This window comes from Artibeus jamaicensis, unplaced genomic scaffold (assembly GCF_021234435.1).
Source record: "Artibeus jamaicensis isolate MK-2021 breed Jamaican fruit bat unplaced genomic scaffold, CSHL_Jam_final contig_1015, whole genome shotgun sequence".
Classification (NCBI taxonomy): Eukaryota; Metazoa; Chordata; class Mammalia; order Chiroptera; family Phyllostomidae; genus Artibeus; species Artibeus jamaicensis.
The window spans coordinates 17,307,020-17,313,347 of NW_026521194.1; positions in this window are offsets into that span (position 1 = coordinate 17,307,020).

Genomic DNA, 6,328 nt, shown 5'->3' on the forward strand with positions numbered 1-6,328 from the left:
CCATGGTGGTGGTAGAGAGGAAAACAGCAAAGTAAAACACAGGAGGCTACTTAAGTCTTAGGCTAAGAGCTAGCACAGGGACACTTCTACTTGTATAAAAATTAGCTAAAACAAGTTGCATGGGTAAGCCTAAAGTCAAGCATGAAACCATGTCAAAGTGGATGTAAGGAAGAGTGAAGAACTAGAATCCACACCAGGTATGAGGCAGAGCTGGAAGTTGAACAGAGGCAGCCTGGCTTTAAAACCCAAATTCTTAAGTACATTATGTCATGGAGACTTAACATGGGGCCGCTCTCGTTACCTTAAAAACTCAGCTGTCCCTCCAAATACTGGGTGGATTAATGTAGACACACAAATGAAAATAGGAGAGGGAAACTATTAATAAGATGACATGATAGAAGAAGAAATTGGACAGAGAAAGAAGTAACTGTAGCAATAAATCACAATTAACCAATGTTCACTGTTTACAGAATACTTGCCCATACATTAGGTCACCATTTCAGAGCGCATGAACAGAATATCCCACTTCATCTTCTGATTATCGGTATTGGCAGGTGTCCAGAGTTTTGAAACTCAAAGTCACTTTTAAGTAGTAATTTGGGCAATGTACCCCTTTGTAGTAGTGTGCCTAACTTTAGATAGGTCAGGGTCCCTTGGAAAGGGTGCAGGGACCCTGCCCGTCAGGGTCTTACCTTCCAAGGAGCAGCAGATCTGTTGGTGTGGCCCATGTATCTGTGTTTTAACATGCTTTCCAGGTGTGGATACACTGAACAAAGGGATGAGTCACATCCGGGGGAGGACAGAATGGGGCTGTAGGAGATTTCATCATGCTACTCAGATGGGTGTACCGTTTTAAAACTTATGAATTATTTATTTCTGGAATTTTTCACTTATTATTTTTGGGCTGCAGTTGACTGCAGGTAACTGAAATGGTAGAAAGCAAAACCACGTATGGTGGGAGGGGAACTAAATTGTACTTCCTAAATTTTCAAGAGCATCATATTACCTGGGGATTTTGTTAAACCTAAGCTCTGATGCCCAAGAATTTGAATTCTTAACAAGTTTTCACATAAGAATGATGTTACTGGTCCATGAACAACACTGGCTTAGGCGGGGCCTAGAGGAGGTAATAAGAAGCCCTCGGAGCGCAGGGAAATCGGGGTCGGGCCAGAAGAGCACCTCTGGGCCCACCACCCACGTCTCTCGCCCGATCAGACACAAGTCTGTGTTTATCGGATTCACATACCACACTTGAAGGACAATTTTTATTTGAAATAAGAATTCTGCTGCAAAACAAATCTCCGAAGCAACCACATTACAGAAAGCAGTCAACCTTTCAAGTGATAGACTTGCAAACCTAATTATAAAATAAATGTCATAGGGTAAATTAGCATACGTGCAGGAAAAAGCTGGTGGATGTTACATTTTCTAACTCCTATGAAGCTTTACCAAGTTTCCATGTTGAATGAAATTTTGAAACAGGAGATTGAAAAGAGGTTGTGACCAGAGCCCTGATTTGAAGTCAGAAAACAACCCCTAAGTCTGAACTGACACATCAAGGTGACAATTTTGCGTTTCCTATTCCTGTCTGAAACTAAATGGCCCCTCACTTTTTTCATACTGTCCCCCTCTGGCCCCATGGATCTGAAAGGCCATTGTCACCATTGGTCTGTTAGACCTTTCTAGGTGGAAATGAAACAAAGATGACTTCAGACAAAGTCTCATGATCTAGTCACACCACAGTCCTAATCAGCCACTCAATGATGTCAACCATCCTTGTTGAACATAAAATTCAAAGAGGCCCCACATGGACTCTTTGTAAACACTTGGAATTTCTATCCCTTTTTTTTTTTTTTTTCATTTCTGTGACCACCAACTCAAGTCTATTCAATTTATATGTTCAACTTGAGTATATTTTCTGAACTGTTTGCCTCAGATTTGTTCCCTTCAAAGTTCCAATTCTAGTCTCATCTTTCCAGTCTGATCTTTACACAACAAGTATTTATTTATTCTCCCTATGCAAAAAAGTGGGTTCTCCCGCCGCCTATAGAGGCAATGTTTAAACTCCTGTCTGACACTCGGGACCTTTAACCACCTGATTCCAGCTTGACTTTCTACCTCAACTTCTTAGGATCCTCTACCTAGTCAACAGGGCTTTGTTTTTTGGAGGGGACAGGGGTTCATTCCATGAATAGACATTACTCTTTGCCTCCTTTGTGTTTCCATGCTTGTTTTTGCACCACCTCTGTAAACAGAAAAGACCCTGCCCTGGCTGGTGTGGCTCAGTGGCCTGATAACCAAAGGGTCACTGGTTCGATCCCCAGTCAGGGCACATTCCTGGGTTGCAGGCCAGGTCCCCAGCAAGGGGCTTGTGAGAGGCAACCACACACTGATGATTCTCTCCCTCTTTCTCTCTCTTCCCTTCTCTCTAAAACTAAATAAATAACATCTTTTTTTTAAAAAGACCCCTTTCAACCTTTGATTTGCATCATTATTTTATGGCTGGCTTGCACAAATGTATTTTTAAAAAAGAAAAATTCTCAGAAAAAAAACTTAATAAGAGCTCCCTGGGAAAAGGAATACACAGGTGAGAAAGGAGATAATACACTTCCCAGTTAAGCTCTTTGGAGCTTTACTTTACTAATGTTATTATTATTTTAAATAAATGGCTCCTGGGAAAGAAAGAAAATTCATTTTTCAGGGTAGCTGAGGAAGGACTATGCTTGATTGCGGCAGAGCGGAAAACTATTCTAAGTGGCTATGATTTTCTCACAGTCTTTTCGTGACACCAAATACTTAAAAATTCACAAGCCTATAAAGGCTCATCTTTTTTTTACCGTATTTCAGTAGAAACCAAACTGGAAATGGGTATGTTTTCCCGAAGTAAAGGTCTTATCTGGAACGAGATGCTTCATGTTCTGGAATTCGAACATCTTCCAGGGACGAGTACATCTGTCCATACGACATTGTGATCTCCAAGCACATCCTGAAAGTTAAAGCACAGGACTAGTTTTATTAAAGATCATTTTAGAACATGAAGAATTTCCTAAATATTGTGTTTTGAAAATAATTCCCAAAAGACATCGTCTTCCACAGGGTTTCCTAGATGTAGATCCAGAAGTAAGGATTCATGTACAAGTGGTTCATTCAGGAGCTGCTCCCAAGAGACATCGGCGAGGGAGTGGGGGTCTCGGAACAGGGAAAAGGAGGAAGCCGGGCCCGGCTGCAACCTCAGCGACAGTGCTTTGGAGCGTAACTTCAACCTTATCCCACGGGATTTCTGGAACACGAGCTGCACTTTGGAGTTTCCCCCGCCACTCATCGCAAAGGGACAGAGCTTCCCTGCTCCTGGACCCACCAGTTACCATCCAGACAGTGGCTGGGGTTTCTGGTGGTGGCTGCAGGCAAGACATGTGCAGTCAGCCAAGGGCGATCATTAGAGAGAGAGTCGCATATGTGTGAGCTGTGGGAGGCTGAAAATACGTCAAAGACAGAGCGAGGCAGCAGAAGCGGCCTGAAAGATCTGGATGAAGCACAGGCAATGGGCACCAGACAGTACTTCTGACATCCTAAACCCAGAGAAGTTCTTTCCAGAGAACTTATTTGACCAGTCAGTAATGCTTGAGAACAGAGTGACCGTGGGCATGCTGTTCACTTTCTCTGTGTTTTAGTTTCTTCATCAAATAAGTACCTAACTCAAGGTTCTTAAGAGTATTACACAAGGTGATGCACATGAAAGTATTTTGATCACTACATATAGTAATGGAAACTAATGAGGATTAATTTTAGGGTCTTTAGAACTCATGTTTAGTATCACAGTTTTAACAGACAGTAGGCTTCTTTTATTGCCATAATAAATTTATGCCTGATTCAAATTATATGCAGAAGGTGAGAATAATACTGGGGTGATATGAAGAACATTATTTCCATAACATCAAGAGATTGGTAAACTGCACAAGAAAAGGAAGGGAAATAGGAGCTTGGTCATACATAGTGGAAACAAAAGAATAACTCATTTTGACACTAATGTAGAAAAAAATTGGATCTAAAAGCTTGGATACCATTCAAATTCATCATCTTGTGTCATTTTAAACTCCAAATTTACCTATAAGTCAAGAAGATCTAGATCTTTTTATAGGAATAGTGATGAAGAAAATCACTGGCAGAGTTTGGTGGAAGGAAAGAAATAGTCATGGAAAATGCAGTATATTCAAACTTTCTAAAAAGATAAGGAAAAGGCATCATGGAGTCACCTTTATTAGCACTGAGATAATATTATGTTGAACCATATAAAATCACTAATACTTGGACATTTTTGAACTATGAAAGCAGCAATTTCATCTGATTCAACCTAATACGTAAAGCCCGTTGGGAGACAGTCTCCTACGGGCCTCTCTTGCTCTTACACTTCTTGCTGGTAATGCTAAAATACAAGGAAGGCCCTGGCCACTCTTTTCCTGTCCCATTTCTCAGAGTTGCATTTACAGCCAGGAAGGAACCATGAGTGATGAGGAAGTGTCTCCTTAGACCAGGCTTGCTTACTGCTTGCTATAAAAGCAGTGATGCCCTTGAGCCCAGTGTTTCTCTCCTGTAACACAATTCACTGAGTCTGCAGGTACTACCCGGGCTCTTGCATCACCTGCTTGGAACTTGGGAGCAAGGAGACTCAATGTAAGTGCACTGATGCTCATGCTGAGTGCTGGACCATGAGTAATAATGCCCTTCGTCTCTGACTCAGGGGTCGCGCATCTTCTAACATCCGTGGGACAGCAACAAACTGACTTCTTATCTTTCAAGTATGGTAAAGTCAAATCTCAGACCCCAAAAAGCTACAACATAGAATAATCAAATTGTTTTAGTTGCATCAGTTGTAAAATTTCCCCAAACTATTGCCATTGAAGACAACGAAGTGGAAAACATCCTTAAAAAACATCAGTGTGGTCATTCATCACCTATCTATCTTTGTCCTTAGATCTTTCCCCAGAAAATTTAAAAAACATGTCATGGTCCACAGTCTTCCACACCCCTAGAGCCATGTGAAGTCCCCCGAGAAAGTTATGATTGTGTCTTAGACTCTTGGAAAAATCCATGTGGGAGGTTTCACGTAAGCTAACCGCTTGCATTTCTCTCTGTTCCCTCCAACTTTATTCGGCCATGGGCTCAATCCTTAGACGTGAGTTAAGCTTTGTAAATCAGAACTCCTATAGTATTCAGAGGGCCAAGTTGTTAAGATACAGCCTTAGAAACCAAAACATAGGCTAGATTAAGGCTCATAACCTGACTCAGTAGGCACAGCTCCCTGCTTTCTTCTTCAACATGACATTGGTGGCTACATCCCTTTTCTCCCCTCCTAGGCCGACCATTGATGAAACCCAACCATTTTCTCCTGACAATGCTACTGTTGTGGAGTTGGCATTTCTATGTAAATAGCTGCTCTCTGATTCATTAAGCCTCATTGCCTCTGACATTTTCCCTTTTGACCCTTATCAGCTCCACTCAGGCAAAATGCAAAGAAATAGAAAGAACAAAGAAAGGCAATAAAAGGGTTACAACCAAGGAGTGTATTGTGTCTGTGACCAACAAGGAAACTTGGAAACGGGTGACTGAACATTCAAGGATTCCCTGTCACTCAGTCAGCGCTACAAGGTTTGTTCAAAGCCTGACGAGTGCTTAGCACCATTTCAAGGTGTCACATAGGGATACACAGGAAATGACAGTCATAGATGCTACTTTAAGGGCACTTGCTGTTTAATAGACAAGATAGCACAATTAAATGCCTGTGTACATGTAAGCCTATAATCTGGCCCTTGCTTACCTCTCTAGTTACTCATTATTTCTCTTCATAGCACCTGTCACAAGCTCCACTGTTTAGCTTATTTACCTGTTTTTTTGATTACTATGGCCCCCTGAGCTGAGATTTGCCCGATAGGCAACAGTGTGTCCATTCCAATTGTTTATGGCCAACACCCCCACCCTCACCCCCTAAACTCACGGGAATAGAAATTTCAAGAGGACAAGGGCTATGTCCACTTCATTCAGCATTGTAACCCCGGAGTTTAGCAAAGTCTATGTAATACATTCTCCAAAAAATTAATTGCACAAATAAATAAGCAAATAAATAACATCAGCAACAGATATATAGAGATTATATAACTTACCTTCTGAATGCTGCTAACTCAGTAACATAAAATTAAATGCAAACCTGGTTCAAAGGCATAACAAAATTTTCAAAGAATTTAGATAGGAAAAAATCTCCCAACCCCAGGACAGCTTCCCTAAAACTGACTGTGGATGCAGATGCGAGCGCAGCCAAAATCAGCCAGGCTGG